This window comes from Balaenoptera musculus, chromosome 20 (assembly GCF_009873245.2).
Source record: "Balaenoptera musculus isolate JJ_BM4_2016_0621 chromosome 20, mBalMus1.pri.v3, whole genome shotgun sequence".
NCBI lineage: Eukaryota > Metazoa > Chordata > Mammalia > Artiodactyla > Balaenopteridae > Balaenoptera > Balaenoptera musculus.
In genome coordinates, this window is record NC_045804.1 from 47,281,415 (window position 1) to 47,300,743 (window position 19,329).

Sequence of the window (19,329 nt, forward strand, 5' to 3'; positions counted from 1 at the left end):
GTGAAGAAATACTTTTCTATTGATGTTTTTATAAAAAATGGGGGGAAAGTGTAGCTAGACAACTGCAATATTCAAGAAAAGTAGAACAGCATATTTCTCTGGAAGTGAAGGATATTGTAATATGATTAATATGCAAACAAAATGAGTCTTGTATGGAAAGATCACAGCCTTGCCTGCTTCACTGGTTTATATTACCTGCATTGTTTTGAGTTTGTGATCTCTGCATTTTGTGCACATAGCTGTGAGGGCTGCCACATAGTGAAGTTGAAAATCAAAAGGATATGAAGATGGTTTGTAAATCGTGAAGTTTTGTGTGAATGCAAGATATTTACCTGTTCTTTTAGCTGTTATATACACCCTTGTTCCAGAAAGATTTTAAGCAGAGGGGTTGAAACTGGTTTAATCTTCTCAACCATCCTACCCTTCAGCACTGTATTTATTAAGTACCTTATTCAGAGGCTACAAATGGACGGTTGAGGATTTGGATCAAAAATGTGTTTTGTCTGCTCAGTGTTTTTGCTTTTAATTCGACTTACTTTAAAAACCCAGTTCTACCACTGTTTCCTTATTTCTAGCTGATTCACACTTTTACCTGCCTAGTTTAAGTATTTGATTTGTAACCTATTTAAGGCAATTTATAAAGATGTATGAACTAGAAAATACCACAAATTAAAAACAAAAAGAAAGAAGAAATGAAAACAAAGGGTAAGGATAAAATGGAATGAGAATCTAGGCCAAAAAGGTCTATCACAATGGTCTTGTTGCAGGCAGAGAGCACAAATTTGACTCTGAGCTTTTCTATGAGGTGGCATTTTTCATGAAGTCCTTAAGATAAAAATAAACAGTTCAGAAAGGTAACTAACTTGATACTATCAGACTATAATTCCTCATAGGGGTCCTCATAAAGAGGATTATGTAATTATCATTTCCCTCATCAACATCTCTAAGGTAGATGGATGTCTAGTATTTAACAGCACTCAATATGGGAAGACCAACCACATCGCATGAGAGTCAGTCTGAATGAGTGGGTAGATTGTCCTTTGGTGTCTGACCAATGGATATAGTTTCCCTCAATCCAGTTGTTGATATTTATTAAGAATAAGCTCCTAAAAAAAAAAAAAAAAAAGAATAAGCTCCTTGACAAGTACCTAAAGTTCAGGTGTTCCATATATCAAACACAGACCATTCATACGTAGGATGTAAATATTTTTGTGAAAACTTAGTTTTACCCAAATAAAACTTGTGGGAGTGCTTGTAGGTTAAGATTCTTCTTAGAATCTGCTACATTCCTGTCTTGTTTGAAGGTGGACAAAGTAGTATTCTTCCAGAGTATACAAAACTGGTAAAGTCATTAAGAAATAGATTTAAAGAAAAAGGGGGTCAGTACACAACTCTGTTTTATGCTGCTGGAAATTAATTGCTTCAGCAGACCATTCCTGTGAAAATGGACTCCTGGTGGTTTTCAGCATAGATTAAATGTAAGGAGGTATTGTTTTTATTTATGTTTATAACAGATATGGTCTCTTCCCTCAAGAAACATATTAATATGTGGCTCGGCCCCTTCTCTCTTTACATGTGCTCGATTCCCCAAGTAAGATTTTTTTGTTCAACCCTACTGGAACTCAGTTTTTTATGTTGTTACCTTCACTACTGAATCTCTTGAATTCAGTGTTTAAACCACTCTGTTTTCTTACTGATGACTGCCCTTTGTATTTCTCAGTTTGCCATATGTAGCCTCAACTTTTTAGCAATACTGTATTTTTCAGCTGCTTAAAATAATTTTGCATTTGGTTATTTTGTATTCATGTTATAGTCAACATATTATTTTCCCTTCCTCTAAAACCTGCCTCAAAAAACTGCCAGTCATTTCCATCTTTAGCCTTTCAGTTTATAAAGCTGACTCAGTCAGTCCTGGGCTCATGTTATATACTTTATCACCTCCTTTCCTTTCTCCACTCTCCCATTTTACTCTAACTAGATTGTACATTCTCTTAGGGGGATGGATTGCATTTTATTCACCTTTATTTATAGTAAAACCTCATATCACAGAGCCTAGCAGAATAGTCAATGAATGAATTAAAGGGTATGTATATATAGCTCAACATCTTCAACTATATTGTAAGTTTCTTATGGACAGGGACTGTCTCTCAACAGTGCTTTTAAGTCACATGTAGTTATCCATAGATGAGACACTTAAGTTACATGGGACACAGATATGTGTTGTTTGATTTGAATACTTGGCACTTGGTAGATCCTCAGTAAATAAATTGAATAACTGACACTGAGAATGTAGTTATTTCTCATTATTTGTTTCAGTGGAGGCAAGCATTGGTGTGGATAGTAGTAAACTAGAAATCAGTTCATTTGAGAGACAATGGAAGTTTTCCAGTTGGATTGTCACAACACCTGGGCAGTGTCTTTGGTTGTAAACAGGGGATCCACCATTAGGACCAAGGTCATATCCTTGAGAACGCCATCTTTAAGACCAAGAGCAAGTAGTAGACCAGGTCAAAAAAAAATTGCACTCTTGCATAATTGCCGTTTGACTCTAAAGCTCTTTTTTTCCCAAATCATTCTCACTGCTTCCATCCTAGTCCAGGCCTCTTTTATCTTCTAATTGTAGCCTTCCCTTGCTCTAATATCGCCTATACATCTCCAAAAAAATCACCACGAAACATCAATTTTAGAACATTGCTCCCTTGCTTAAGAATTGCAGTGATTTCTGCATTGTCATAATTCCTTTGGACTATCTGCATTAATATTCACCATAACTTATACTTAAAAAAAAAAAGGTACACAGAACAGTATGTTTTCTGTTATTGTTTGTATGCTTAGAAGTATTAGTAAGCTTTTTTCCTCTGATTTTTAAGGCAGTGGATTTGTGTGTGTGTGACTTAGTTTTGATTAAAAAAAAAAAGATATACAGGCTGTAGCTATGTTTGTCTAATTGTCACTTGAAAATGTAGCCTTTGTAAGCAAAAACCAAAAGAGTAATATGCATGGTAGAAGGTTAAAAGGTCTTTAAGTTTTAAAGTTTTAGTATTAAGTTTGAGACAGTCAGTTGATTTTTCTACAGAATTTTTAAATTGGTATACTTTCTCTGACATACATTAATTAGTGTTAAATCTTTTAAAAGAAAAAAATTACATCGAAACCAGCTCCAAGCAGCTGGACTTTGAATGTATTTTATTGCCCATATTTCAGAATTTGATTTTTGGGAATTTTAAAAAAGAAAGCTGAGAATAAAGTGATATAGTGCATCTTTAGTTCTGAGAACATAGTAAATCTTTATCTCAGTTTTACTGTGATTCCTGTAGCAGACATTTAGAAACACTACGTACCTACTGTGTGTTAATTACCATGGTATTTGGTAGAGATATAATGAGGAATATGTCAAGGTTGCAGCTTTGGAGGAGTGTTGTTGAGGAGACATCAAGGAAGATAATTACTGTGTGCCCTGAGAAGTGTTAAATATATGTATGTACAAAGAACTATAAAATCACAGAGGAGCGAGTTACTCTGCTTAATTTTTTTGTCAAAACTATGTAAATAGGGCTTCCCTGGTGGCGCAGTGGTTGAGAATCTGCCTGCTAATGCAGGGGACACGGGTTCGAGCCCTGGTCTGGGAAGATCCCACATGCCGCGGAGCACCTAGGCCCGTGAGCCACAACTACTAAGCCTGCGCGTCTGGAGCAACAAGAGAGGCCGTGACAGTGAGAGGCCCGCACACCACGATGAAGAGTGGCCCCCACTCGCCGCAGCTAGAGGAAGCCCTCGCACAGAAACGAAGACCCAGCACAGCCAAATAAATAAATAAATAATAATTAAAGGTGCTAATAAAAGAAAAAACTATGTAAATAAATCCCTCAAGTTCTATTTTTGCTAGCTGCTGAGAGCTTGCTAACGGTGTTTAAACACCATTGATAAGCATTAGGTTGAACCTGTGTAATTGCCATTATTGGCAATTTTATATGGTTTAACCCTAATAGTATTTCAGTATGGCAGTTAAAACAAGAAAATGAAACATGCTTAATGTCTTTTGCCAATACTGTTTGACAGTTGTTAGATAATTGATATTTTATTAAAATAAAGCTTTGAATATTGAATAAATGTGCCATTTTTGGAAAACATTTTTTAAAGCTCATTTGGTTTCTCTTTTTTAAAAGATAATATATGAAAGAATTTTAGTAACTATAAATTGCTGTGTAGTTATTTTATAATTGCTTGTAGCCATGGAGATATAGTTATTTGATTTGGAAAGTTTTGCTTTCATAGCTTGACTCCATACAAACATCTGTTGGGTGCTAGATACTGTACCCGGCACTAGAGAGGCAAAGAAATTCAGTTCAGTGTTTGCCCCAAGGAGATCAGTCTGGTACTAGAGACAGCATGTATATAGTTACAAAGATTGTGGGAGGCAGCACAGGGTAGAATCAGTGATTTTTCAAATTTATTTTAACAGTGGAAACTTTTCCAAAGAGCTTTTATGCAGAAACCCAATATATAAACAGATAAAAAACAGAATCCTGCCTATTTGGCCTCCTCTCTGTCCTCATTCCTACTGTTTGAAACCATTGGTGTGGAAGTCAGAGACAAATGGGGTTTGCATCCTGACCCTGCCACTTGTTTAGCTGTTTGACCTTGAATACATGCTCTAACCTTAGTGAACTTGTTTCCTCAACTGTTAAATAAGTATATTGGTTTTTTTGCTGGGTGTTGTAAGAATTAAACATTGCAGGAAAAGAGCCCAGCATATAAAGTCATTCAGTAAATGGTAGCTATTAGGATTATATGTACATGACACAGTGAGATTAAAGAAGAGTAGGGAGTAGGCTAGCCAAGGAGGGCTTCACAGAGGTGGTGATGCGCTGCCTTCAGGCTGAATCTTTTTTAAAGTATTTATTTATTTATTTTGGCTGCACCGGGTCTTAGTTGAGGCATGTGGATTTCTTAGTTGCGGTATGTGGGATCTAGTTCCCCTACCAGCGATTGAACCCGGGCCCCCTGCATTGGGAGCGTGGAGTCTCATGCACTGGACCACCAGGGAAGTCCCCTCCAGGCTGAATCTTGAAGGAAATGGAAAATTGCAAAACGTATGGGTGAGAGGCATGCACCCAAAATAAAATATTTCCATAATGAAGACTTGGGTATGTGGAATGCTGCCTCATTATCCCTTTCTGGAGATAAATGGCCTCACCTGAGTTCTACATAGCACATAGCTTTTCCTTACATTCTTTGACTCACACTTTAGTATTAGGCTGGGTTAAGCCAGGGTGAGAGTCGCTGACTTTCCTTGGTTAATTAAATTGACTACTTAACTAAAGGAAAAAGTACTTTAAACCTGAATTTGTAAGCCGTGTCTTGGTTATAATGTAATGATGCATTTATAGACAAAGTCCTTCCTAACTGCAGTTGCGTTAGTGTACTGAAAGTTAGGATCCCTGTGTCCTCCTTTGAGGTCTTAGTATAGATCTTTGTAAATGTTTACTTCAGTAGGTAGGTAAGGGTTTTTTTTTGCCTGAGATTCAGATATATGAGACTACTGCTCTGGATAAATTGCAGGTGGATGTATTTACTTTGGATTTTTGAGAAAGAGAACTAGCAAATTAGTTTCTAGAAAAAGCTGATGAAACATCATTGGATGCGTTTTCTACCTCAACGATGATTTTTCTTTTTTAATTTTAAAATTTTATTATTTTAAAAAATGTTTATTTTATTTCTTTATTTTTTGGCTGCATATTTTTTGGTCTTAGTTGTGGCACACAGGATCTTCGTTGTGGCACGCAGGCTTCTCTCTAGTTGTGGTGCGCAGGCTCTCTAGTTGAGGCACATGGGCTCAGTAGTTGCGACGCACGGGCTTAGTTGCCCCGTGGCACATGGGATCTTAGTTTCCTGACCAGGGATTGGTCCCCTTCATTGGAAGGTGGATTCTTAACCACTGGACCACCAGGGAAGTCCCCTGATTTTTCTTTTTTATAACAATCAGATTTTAGGCAAAACATTTCAGTGTGATAGGCTAACAAATGGAGGTATATTAAACAAAATAGAGAAGATATGGAAATATTTATCTTAGTGTCTTTCTGTATCTCCTTTGTGTGTGTATGGGTGTGTGTGTGTGTGTAAAATCATACAGCACTTACTGTGTACCAGGCACTGTTCTAAATGTATCAACTCATTTAATCTGCCTGACAACCCTATGAAAGAGATATTACTGTTATTAAAAAAAGCCTGTATCAGATAACTTCATTTGTCTAGATAAGGGGGCTTGCCGTACTATGGCTGGCAAGCCAAATCCTGCCTCCTACTTTTTTTTTTTTAATGATGAAAGATTACATCTATTTATTTATTTATTTTTGGCTGCATTGGGTCTTCGTTTCTGCGCGTGGGCTTTCTCTAGTTGCGGCAAGCGGGAGCTACTCTTTGTTGCGGTGCGCGGGCTTCTCATTGCAGTGGCTTCTCTTGTTGCGGAGCATGGGCTCTAGGCACACGGGCTTCAGTAGTTGTGGCACGCGGCCTCAGTAGTAGCATGTGGGCTCTAGAGCGCAGGCTCAGTAGTTGTGGCACACGGGCTTAGTTGCTCTGTGGCATGTGGGATCTTCCCGGACTAGGCAGGGCTTGAACCCGCATCCCCTGCGTTGGCAAGTGGATTCTTAACCACTGCGCCTTCGTGCTAAGAATGATTTTTACAGTTTTTAGTGGTTGGAAAGAAGCAAAATAATATTCTGTAAAAATTTTTATACAATTTATTTTCTAAAATAATTTCAAATTTTAATTTTATAAATCGATAATAATTTATTTAAAAGTTACATGAAATTGAAATTTCATTGTCCATGAAGTTTTATTGAAACAGAGACCCACATATTCCATATACATTATTTATTGTTGTTAATTTCTTGCTACAGAAACCATAAGGTCTGCAAAACTTAAAATATTTACTATCTGGCCCTTTATAGAAAGTTTGCTGACCCCTGGTCTAGATACAAAGGAAAGGAGATAGAATCCAGACAAAATATGACAAAATAATATAGTTACAAAAGAATGTGTCTTTATTAGAACATACCAGGAATATGAGGACTACACAGAGTTGTATAATGAACAAGCCAGCAGTATTTTCTTGAAGAATTTTTAAAAAATCTTTAATAACAGCTTAACTATAATGAAAAATGCTTAGTTATTTCAAAGTGTTGTATTGACCTCTTTTTCCTGTTAATATAAAATTTCTCCTCCAGATATATCTGAAGGGCTTTGTAAATATTTCTTTGAATTTGGGTGACAGTTGTTGCAGTTACCATTGAAATCTGAGTACCTTGGCCTCCTGATTTGATTTTTGCCCTTGGAACACAGATGAGTTCTGACACTGATTTCTTGATTTCCCCTTCTTTATAATTTTGCTTTTGGCCCTTTAGGACTGGCTGTAGTCTGTAATGTTGAGTATATGGTTCTCTGCTGAGGATGTGCATCAAAATCATCTGGAGAAAATTTTAAAATTTAGATGGCTTCTCAGAATCTCTGAGGATAAGGTCTAGCCATGATTATTTTCAGGATGTTTCTCAGGGGGTTCTAACATACACTCCTGGTTAAAATCCGTAGTTATTTCCTTCAACTATTTTAGTAAATCCTATTTGAAAAAAATACATATGTGGCATTTATTGTTTTGTATCCCAGAGGTGTTTTTCAACCTAAAGAATCATTGCCTAAATTTATGTATACTCACAGAGGTCATCAGCATCAGTTTGGTAAATTCATTTTCTCTTTTGATGTCACTCAATAGAATAGTAGAATACAAGTTGGAATTCACATTAGAGAGCAAGTAGTATAATTTAGTATTCTTTATTTTTATGAGATATTTATTTGGCATCATAGAATCCCAGTGAATCTGGAAATAATGGATTTAATGAGGTAGAACACTATTTATATGAGACTCAATATTTTGAGGAGGAATAGTTTACATTCCAGAATCATTTTGTTTTGTCAGTGGTTCTATCAGGCTATATGTCTGTAAAACAACTGTTTAAATAGTAGATCTTTTCCTCTTGTTTTCATGTAAGTGTATTTTGACACCAGAGTGAATTTAAAAGAAAAAAGTGACCTGCAACCTCTAAAAGCATACTAAAACAACAAATGTTTGTCTTTTTTCACATTCTATTTCACTGTTTATAGGCATACACAGTTGCATCACACAGAAAACTGATTTGAGATAAAAAGCACTAGAAAGCGATATACAGTAAAATCTAAGCAGGTCAGTCAGAATTCCATTTCTTAGGAACCATCAGGTGTTCCAAATGGCTTCATGCCTTAAGTCAAAGAAGAGAGGGATTTTAATCAACAGAGAAACGATCTTTGGAACTTCCTTGGTGGTGCAGTGGTTGAGAGTCCACTTGCCAGTGCAGAGGGACACGGGTTTGATCCCTGGTCCAGGTGGATCCCACATGCCGTGGAGCAGCTGAGTCTGTGCGCCACAACTACTGAGCCTGTGCTCTAGAGCCCGCGAGCCACAACTACTGAAGCCTGTGTGCCTGGAGCCCGTGCTCCGCAACAGGAGAAGCCACCTCAATGAGAAGCCCACACACCACAATGAAGAGTAGCCCCCGCTTGCCGCAACTAGAGAAAGCCCACATGCAGCAACGAAGACCCAATGCAGCCAAAAAATAAATAAGAAAAAAAAAAGCGATCTTTGAGCACCCATCAACAGGTGAACACTGCTGGAGTGAAGATTATATCTAGCATGAGTTAGACGGGTGTGCTGTGAGAATGAGGAGGCATCCTGATTAATGTCCATAAAGGGAAAGCCAAGAATGATGAGGTAGACCAGCCAAGAAAAAAGAAACAAGGAGAGGAAAGAGAAGAGCTGAAAGGTCAACAGTAATGAGATGGTGCTTGTAAGTTGCAATGGCAGTGAATATCAAAAACTTAGTGGAGAGAGTGATGAAGAAACAGAGGATGGGAGAGTTCTCAGTTATCTGTTTTGTACCTCAGTAGTAGCCCTTTGTTCGGGACATCTCTCTTGTCAGTTTTAAGTGGGACTCAGTATTTTACATTTGATTACCCTTGAAGGCATTGATTTACCTGGAGAGTATCCAGGGAGTAGGATTTAAGCAGTATGAGGGGTGAAGAGTATTCATTCCAATAGAGTTTAGTGATAGGCTAAGGCTATAATAAAGGCTGCTATATTATTATAACAGAACTGAGGGTTTGGGGGCGTATTATTAGGGTTCTCCAGCAAAACAGAACCAGTAGAATTTATGTATAAATTTAAAAGGAAAAAGTGACCACAGTCAATCACAGGGAGAGGGAGAGAAAGGGGAGGGACAGATTTTAAGAAATTGGCTTATGTGGTTGTGAAGGTTGGTAAGTCCAAAATTTGCAGGGTAGGCTGGCTGGCTGGTGAGCCAGGGAAGAGTTGATGTTGCAGCTTCACGTCCAAAGGCATCTCGGGGGATGTGTAAGTCTTTCTCTTAAGGCCTTCAACAGATTGGATGAGGCCCACCCACATTATGGAGGGTCATCTGCTTTACTCAGAGCCTACTGATGGAAATGTTAATCTCATCTTAAAAATACTTTATCTCCTTTCTTCAGATTTATAATCTAAAGCTGTAGAGCATCTATTTGCAACACTTGCCTTTAATATTAAGAGTTACTAGACTTGGGGGCTTCCCTGGTGGCGCAGTGGTTGAGAATCTGCCTGCCAATGCAGGGGACATGGGTTCGAGCCCTGGTCTGGGAAGATCCCACATGCCGCAGAGCAACTAGGCCCGTGAGCCGCAACTACTGAGCCTGCGCGTCTGGAGCCTGTGCTCTGCAACGGGAGAGGCCGCGATAGTGAGAGGCCCGCGCACCGCGATGAAGAGTGGCCCCCGCTCGCCGCAACTGGAGAAAGCCCTCGCACAGAAACGAAGACCCAGCACAGCCAAAAATAAATAAATAAATTAATTAATTAAAAAAAAAAAAGAGTTACTAGACTTGAGATTGGTAGGAGTAATTCTCAGTAGAAAAGGTGATATCTTAATCATTGGTCCAAGGCTAATTGAAAAATGCAAAGTATTTTGGATGAGTGACTTAAATCTTGGAAAATGAGATATGGTAGTCAGTTGTAACTAATAGGAAAGTGAGGAAATGGTGCAGCTGTTGGAAGAATTTTACTTTTTCAAAAAGTGAACTATGCCTGAGCTTAGTCTGTCCCTCAATTATGAACCAACCTGGTGTTTTTTTGCTTTAGTTTTTGTTACTGCCTGCCAATAGCAGGTCCTAGTGAATCATGGACCTCCAAGCTGAAGGAGAATAAGAACAAGTAGACATTAAAGCCTAGGTATTTGAGGGACTTCCCTGGTGGTCCAATGGTTAAGACTCCGTGCTCCCAGTGCAGGTGGCCTGGGTTCGATCCCTGGTCAGCAAACTAGATCCCGCATGCTGCAACTAAGACCCAGTGTGGCCAAATAAATAAATAAAAAACAAACAAAAAAAAACCCCTAGGTATTTGATTAAAAACTTTCCGTGATCTAACATTTTCAAATTGTGAGGATGGGGGAAATCTAACTTCTTCATATTAATTGTTCACACAGACCACAAGATACTGCAAGGACAATTAATGTTTTAGTTACTTTTGCCATCTTATTTTTTATTAGAAAACAATTTCAGAACTCTAGAAGCTTATCTCTGTAGGTGCGAGAGTGAGAAAATGACAAAAATTGATTTAAGGAAATGAAGTTACTCTCGGGGATACTTTGTTGTCTGATGTAATCTTACAGAATTAAACTGTAAATTAAAAAATTTAAATTTGGGGTATTTTTCAGAATATGCAATGCATTGATGTCATAGGTAAGTGTACCTTTTTTTTTTTTTCGTTATTTGAATGCATTGCAGTGTGGCACTAATGATGTACTTTTAAACATTGTTTTTACCTAGAGTAATAGTCAAAGTCAAATATTGAGAACTTAGAGAAACCTGTAACCTCATGTCTGATGCCAGGATAAGGAGCATCATCTGATGAAGTGATGAAGAATTTGCTGGCACAGCCAAAATACCCACCACTATTTACATGGATGAGTCCGTACAGTGAGGACTGTGCAAATCAAAACGTGTATGTGTATGTTCTGTTGGGTTAGTTGTACGGAAATCAGAATGATTTGGATGGTGCAGACAATTTGGGGATGGTGAGAGGAAGAGAAGACAGCACAAGTGAAAAAACATTTCTCATCCAGGGGCCAGGACCGTGTTTGGGGAGATGACTGCTTCAGTTTTCATTTCTCATGAAGCGCACAGTTTATGAAGAAACAGGAGATTCTATTTAACTCTAGAAAACTAGTATGAAAAGGTACTCCATAATTCTCCTGCCTTGCCTCATTGCTGTATCTGGAATATATTATTTGGATTAGGGTTATGAGCTATAATATAATATGTGCTATTCAAGGAAGGTAGATAATTTGCTGACCCTCTTTATTTTATTTTTTAAAAAATATACCTCTTGGGCTTCCCTGGTGGCGCAGTGGTTGAGAATCTGCCTGCCAATGCAGGGGACATGGGTTCGAGCCCTGGTCTGGGAGGATCCCACATGCCGCGGAGCAACTAGGCCCGTGAGCCACAACTACTGAGCCTGCGCATCTGGAGCCTGTGCTCCTCAACAAGAGAGGCCGCGATAGTGAGAGGCCCGCGCACCGCGATGAAGAGTGGCCCCCACTAGCCGCAACTGGAGAAAGCCCTCGCACAGAAACGAAGACCCAACACAGCCATAAATAAATAAATAAATAATTAAAAATATATATACCTCTTTCTCTCTTAGCTGTCATCATTCATTCATTCATTCATTCATTTACGGCTGCGTTGAATCTTCGTTGCTGCGCAAGGGCTTTCTCTAGTTGCAGCGAGCAGGGGCTGCTCTTGGTTGCGGTGCGTGGGCTTCTCATTGCGGTGGCTTTTCTTGTTGCAGAGCATGGGCTCTAGATGTGCGGGCTTCATTAGTGGCACGTGGGCTTAGCTGCTCCACTGCATGTGAGATCTTTCTGGACCAGGGTTCAAACCTGTGTCCCCTGCATTGGCAGGCAGATTCTTAACCACTGCACCACAAGGGAAGCCATGCTGAACCTCTTTAAATAAGGCATTGTTGAGTGACAGTTTCATGAGAGCAGGAACCATTGGTAATCACTTAATGTACATCTAATAATAAGTAAATCTGACAGTTTCCATTTTTTATGTCAGTACACCTCTACCGTTACCATATAATTGGCTGTTTATGTTTTCCCTCAGACACATCCTTTATTTTCTGTATTGTTTTCCCCTATTTCATAAACTCCTGATTAGCAAAGAACAATGTAGATTATTAGTGAAATAATATTTTATAGTGTTGTGTGTCTGTGTGTGTGTGTGTTGAAATAGGATTTATTTAAAATAGTTCTTCGTTTGGGCTTCCCTGGTGGTGCAATGGTTAAGAATCCGCCTGCCAATGCAGGGGACACAGGTTTGACCCCTGGTCCGGGAAGATCCCACATGCCGCGGAGCAACTAACCCCGCAAGCCACAACTGCTGAGCCCACGTGCCACAACTGCTGAAGCCTGCGCGCCTAGAGCCTATGCTCCACAACAAGAGAAGCCACTGCAATGAGAAGCCCGCGCACCACAATGAAGAGTAACCCCCGCTCGCCGCAAGTAAAGAAAGCCCTCGCGCAGCAACGAAGACCCAACAAAGCCAAAAAAAAAAAAAAAAAGTTCTTTGTTTAAAAAGCCAAAAAATTTAAAAGTTTGGCTTTCAGCACATATCCAAGTCACTGTAATGGCCTTCAGAAATATTAAAATCATAAACATCAGTAAATACTCTTAAGTCTTCCTTAAACATAATATGACAAGTTCCAGTCTAGTACTCTTTAAGGCGAAGTTGTGTCAGTCCTCATAATTTTGACATTTTGTAGTGTTTATAATTTGAGATCAATGTAACATTCCCCCAAAATGCTGCTGTGTAAGCATCATTACTTCAAAACTGTATGTAATACTGTGTACCAGGAAAAGAGAAAAGAATACAGAAGAATTCTGGAGAAGAATTCTGCATTGCATAGAAATAAAACTCTGCTAAAATAAAACTGTAAAAAACTCTACTAAAAGCCTTTCATAAAAAAATGTAACAACCTTCTGCTTTAGTTTCCTTGAAGCTGGAAACTGATCTCAAAATTTGAAGCCTTACATCACAATGCCTCAAATTCTAGGGTATTCTTTTGATTTACACCAATTTTACGTGAGGCTGATTGTCCCATTTTAAGAATGGTCTAAGTATTGTGATTTTCTTTTTTTTTAATAAATATTCAACTGGAAAATCCCTGGGTAAGACCTTACCAATCAATATTTTAATATTGAAGGCTTTAGCATTTAAAACAATGTTGTTTGAGCAGAAAATTCCCATTAGCCTTGAAGCTTTAAGTCCCAACTTTCGGACCAAAAGCTCTCATTGCAATGGGGTGAAATTGAGAGCTGTGTGGTGGACTTTATTTCCCACCTTGGTAAAACTAGACTTCTGCAGATCTTGTAGCTCTGTCCTGTCCATGTAGTCTCTTTCAGTGTGTTACCACTTTCTATTGTAGTTTTCCAGGTAATTTTTAATGTAACTAACTATTGATACACAGCCTAATACAAAAGAAGTTGACAGGAGAAAAATTTCAAATCATTTGCTCAGAGATTATAGGATGGTATTATTGTTGTTGAAATGTCTGTCTCAAGTGTGAATCCGTTAGCAGTGAGCCTTGGTGTCCTTGGGAAGTCCATGGGAGATAAAAGAACTTGCAAACTTGGCTAAGTGTGAAACCTTAGCCAGTGTTTTTAACACATTGAAACAAAATGAGAGGAACTTTAATAATTCACTCACCATCCTGATTTGTAAGATTATTATTATTATTTTTTTTAAAGTATATCATCACAGTGAATCTTTTTTTTTTTTTTTTTTTTTTATTTATTTATTTTTGGCTGTGTTGGGTCTTCCTTTCTGTGCGAGGGCTTTCCCCAGTTGCGGCAAGTGGGGGCCACTCTTAATCGCGGTGCGCGGGCCTCTCACTGTCGCGGCCTCTCCCGTTGCAGAGCACAGGCTCCAGACGCGCAGGCTCAGTAGTTGTGGCTCACGGGCTTAGTTGCTCCGTGGCATGTGGGATCTTCCCAGACCAGGGCTCGAACCCGTGTCCCCTGCATTGGCAGGCAGATCTTAACCACTGCGCCACCAGGGAAGCCCCAGATTATTTTTTAATATTCTCTTACTTCTCTTTTCTTTTTTACTTTTCTCCTTTCTCTTTCTGTGGTGAGGTACTTATCCAAGTCATAAACATTGTTGTCTAGGAGAGCTGCATTGGTGTAGCAGAAAAGTGGATATAGTATTAGAATACAGAATACTTAAGAATTCTGCATTCCAGAAAGCATACTGAAGAAGCCTCTGTTTCTAGTGCTCAGGCAACACAGATCTGATCTCTCAAGAACGTCTGGATATTGACATGCAAATGAACAAACCAAACTCTTCTTTGAAATATGTTTGTGATATATACAAGTAGCTTAGAGGGGATTATTGAAGTACTGCCAAAATACATTTCAAAAATGATAAGTCTTTTCATTCATTATGTTGACTTTGGAAGGATTTGTGAACCCCCTTAAAATGCATGTATGTAACATTTTGTTTATCTTCATATGTCCTTTTCTGAGGGAAGAGGTCTTGGCTTTCATCACATTCTCAAAGGAGTCCAGTGACCCCCAAAAAGATTTAGAACTCCTCCACTAGGTGGTATGAAAATACTGCCTGGTTTATTACTGTTGGTTATAAATATAGATTGTTCATTGCAAAGTACTCTAAACTCTGTCTTTTGCTCCATTTGAGAACCATTTATTTTTGTTGTTATGGGATATTTTGCAATTATATGTTAAAATATTAAGCTAAAAGGTAACTGGAAAGGTAAATCTGAGAAATACTGTACATTGTCTATATTAAATTCTTAAGTATGATACTTGGGCTTTCTGGTAACCAATGTGTATGTTAAATAAAGGCAAGAAAGTTTAAAGCTAGGAAATTAATAGAGGATAAAATAATCTGAGTTAAAAGGAACCTTAGATATTATCTTCTTTCCAGAAAAGTTAGGTGAATTACTCAGATTTATAGAGTTGATGACTGGCTGGAACCCACATCTTCTTTCTTAATCTGCATTTAGGGCTCTTCATACCTATTGTCTCTCTCTACCATTTGTCATCAATACTTAGCTAGTTGTAATAAAAACATTATTAACCTATAGTAGTAAATAATAACATAATTAATTATAATTAGCAAATTGAGACGTTTTAATCATCCCACTCTCTTACTACAACCTTTCAAGTGTTCTTCTCCCAGGAGATAGAGACCTCTGCTTTCTTAATCCCTCTACTCTTTATTTGCCTTTCCTGTTATCACTTTCTGCACAACATAGTTTAGGCTCTTTGATCCATTGTTTCAACTCCCTTCATTATGCATTCATCTCACATATCCTGTAAACCCTCAACCCAATCCTAGATCTCTAAATGTATGACTTTTCTGTTTCTGTAGCCAGACGACTGTACATACTTGCTACAGAAAAATCACATCTTTGTAGATTGGCACCAGCAAAAATTCATGGTCTCCGATCTTAAAAATGTCCTTCCTGTACTTCCTGTTGTGTTTCTTTGCCCTCATTCTTCATAGCAGCTATTTCAAGCCTCTTATTGCCTTCTTCCTTTCTCCCCCAGCCAGCAAATGATCTTACTTCCTGTTTTCCCGGAATATAAAAAATTTTGCATCTTTTTCTCCTTTCTAATACAGTAGAAGAGGTAAGCCATCTTTATATCTGGATCTCTCATTCCTTTTTCTTCGTCCTCCTTCCATTGAGTATTTCCCTATTCTGATTTTTAAAAAAGACTTTTTATTATGGAAAACATCAGACTCATAAACAAAAGTGGAGAATAATAACCATTCATGTACCCATTATCCATCTTCAACAGTTATCAACTCAAAGCTAATATTGTTTCAAATATGTCCCTCCATCCACACTTCCAAATTTTTTTGAAGCAAATCCCAGACATGTTATTCCACTGATAAAATTTTCATTGTATATTTCTAAACGACTTTAAAAAATAATCACAATACCATTATCCCTTGAAAAACTCAGTTATTCTTTAATATCATCAGACATCCAGTCAATGTTCACATTTCCCCAAATGTTTGTTAATTGGTTTGTTTTACAAAAATTATTTATTTTACACTTTCTAAAAATTCAGATCTAAGTAAGGTCAATGAAGTCCAATGGTTATATCACTTATCTCTTTTAATCTATAGGTTTCCCTTTCCAACTCTTTTTAATTTCCTTGGAATTTATTTGAAGAAACTGGGTCATTTATTTTATAGGGCTTTTCACAATCTGGATTTTGCTGGTTATATCCCCATGGTGTCTTTAACATAGTCTTCTGCCCTCTATACTTCTTGCAAATTGATAGTTGGAGCCAGAGACTTGAACAGATTCAGATTTGATTTTGTGGCAAGAATACTTTATAGGTGGCGTGTTGTTATTCTGTCAGGGGATACATCATGTCTGGTTGTTTCATTGTTTGCCTTTGGTTAATTAGGGGGTGAAAATCGTCATATTAAAATTATTCATTCCTTTATTTCTCTTGAGTCTTTTTTTCCTCCACCATTAGCATTTAAGCATCTCGCTTGGTTGAGAAAAACAACCCAGAAAAACTGCTTTTTAACATTTCCATCTGTTTCTAAGATTTTTTATTCATGGTACCATCTTTACTTCATCTTCTTGCACTCATCAGCCCATTTGGATGTGGGGTTTGCGGTGTTGAACCATGCCTTTACCATTTTATTGAAACCATTCTCATCAAGGTTATCAGTGGGAGCTCTATACTGAATGGAACAGACCCATTTCAGACCTTATCTTACTTGACAGTTGGGTAACTTTGGGTATTGTTGGTTGCCTCTCCTTGAAATACTTCCTTGACTTGTGACATATTCTCTCTTCTTTTTACTTTTACCTCTTTAATTGCTTCCTCTCAGCCTCTGTTGTAGACTCTTAAGTGTTGGTGTTGCTCTGCCTGGCTCTAGCCTAGGGCTTCTGCTCATCGTACTCTACACATTCTCCATAGGTCATCTCATCCTTTGTCATGGCTTCAGTTATACCATCTCTTAGCTGGTAAGTACCAGACCTTTTTTTTTCCCCCCATAGGTTGTTTCTTTTCAGAACTGACTTGGTTGTACAGCTTCTGACTAGAAATCTCACAGGCACCTTGGATTCAGTGTATCTAAAGATGGAATGAGTCACACTTACTTCTTCATCCCCTCACACATAGTTCTACTTAGTTCAACTTATTTCTAATCTAGAAATCTAGAAGTTTTTTGAGTTGACTCCTTGACTGACCTTTTACTCTCACCTGTCTAGTTCTCTTTATTTACTGCTGCTATTCTAGTGTAGATCTCCATCATCTATCACCTTCATTACTGCAAACCTTCTATCTGGTTTCTTCCTTTCCCGTCCTTATGGTCCATTCTTCAGTATAAAAATGAGAGTGATTTTTCTAAAAAACTTATCTAATGGTTTACCATTGTCCCTAGGATAAATTGTAAAGACCAGAGCTTGTTTTGTGACCTAGCCTGTGCTTACCTGTTCAGCTTTATCTTTTTAAAAATTTATTTATTCATTTATTCATTTATTTAGTCTGTGTTGGGTCTTCGTTGCTGTGTGCGGGCTTTCTGTAGCTGCTGCGAGCGGGGGCTACTCTTCGTTGTGGTGCGCGGGCTTCTCGTTGCGGTAGCTTCTCTTGTGGAGCGCGGGCTCTAGGCGTGCGGGCTTCAATAGTTGTGGCACGCGGGCTCAGTAGCTGTGGCTCGCGGGCTCTAGAGCGCAGGCTCAGTAGTTGTAGCGCACGGGCTTAGTTGCTCCGCGACATGTGGGATCTTCCCGGGCCAGGGCTCGAACCTGTGTCCCCTGCATTGGCAGGCGGACCCTCAACCACTGTGCCACCAGGGAGGTCCCCTTCACCTTTATCTTGAATCATCACCCGCTATGTGGAAGTACTTGTTACACTTTTCGCGCAGTTTTAATTGCCTGTTTCTTGGCTGACTCTTCCAGTAGACTGTAACTTCTTCAGTGTAAAGACCAATTCTTTTCTTTTCCCTCATTAAACCTGATGCCTGGCTCATAGTAACTGTTTTGTGTATGTTTGTTGAATGAATAAATTTGTGCAGTACACTATTATACATTCAGTGATTTATGCATGCCTTGGTTTTATCGTTATTAGATCATGCTAGTATTCCAGTACTATTGTAATTCTTGTACATTAATTTGCTTTTTTGTCTAGAGGCAGTCTCTCCATAATCAAATTGGACCCTGTAATGTACCTAATACAGTAGAGTTTTTTCCTGATTAAAACAGGGATTTTTGCTATGTTTCTTTTTTACTCTGATTTATATGATTAATTCTCTGTCAGTGGATTACCATTGTCCTAGATAATGGAAATCTGTAGACAGTTCACATAGTTACCAACATCAGATAATCCTTACCCTACTGTAACCTTCGTTAGAGTGAATGAGTTCCAAGATAGTTTGGCTTGGCATGACTAGTGAGATTTAGAAAAGTGAGGCTTAAATAATTAAGAGAGGTTAAATACCAAAGATGGTTGGTTTTCTGAGTTGTCCATTGTGCTTGGTTCTCAATCCACTATTTATTACTGACATTAGTCATATTTCTCTGGATTTAGACATAGTGGTAGTGGTGGCTTTCAGCTATTATTTTGAGGTAACTGGGCTACAGGTCAGAAGAATCATTCAAGATTATAAAATAAATCCCTGATTATATTTACTAGTATTGCTCAGTGGAGAAGGATCTCCATTGAAATCAGCAGCTGCCATTGGGAACATATGAGTACTCACTTTTTGACTCAGGGCTCCTATTTAAAAGCAGGGTCTGCTCTCTCATTTTTCCTCCTTGACTGGCTTATTCACCACTCTCTATCCCCAGTGCCTGGAATAGTGCCTGGCATGGCATGAAAAGGGTACTCAAGAAATGGTCTTTGACAGCGTAGTGGTTACCAGAGGGGAAGGGGTGGGTAAAGGGAATCAACTGTATGGTGACAGATGGAACCTAAACTTATGGTGGTAAGCACGCTGTGGGGTACATAGAAGTAGAAATACAATGCTGTATACATGAAACTAAAATGATGTTATAAACCAGTGTTACCGCAATAAAAAATTAAAATTGAAAAAAAGGTACAAACTTGCAATGAGTAGTAAAGAAGTCCTAGAAATCTAAGGCACATTATAGTGAGTGTAGACAACAGTAATGTATTATAATCATCAAACTTGGGCTTCCCT

General features: G+C 38.4%; 1 protein-coding gene across 4 annotated transcripts in view; it reads left to right on the forward strand.

The window, feature by feature from the left end:
- Window positions 1–19,329, forward strand: part of PAFAH1B1 (platelet activating factor acetylhydrolase 1b regulatory subunit 1) — an 81,724-nt gene that overhangs the window by 14,367 nt on the left and 48,028 nt on the right. Inside the window, exon 1 of one of the 4 annotated variants that reach the window (XM_036837858.1) lies at window positions 11,291–11,311. The exons of the other annotated variants lie outside the window; for them this stretch is intronic. The gene's annotated coding sequence lies outside the window, so the exon portion shown is untranslated. Of the gene's footprint in view, window positions 1–11,290; window positions 11,312–19,329 lie in introns of those variants that run through there. 4 annotated transcript variants of the gene reach the window in all.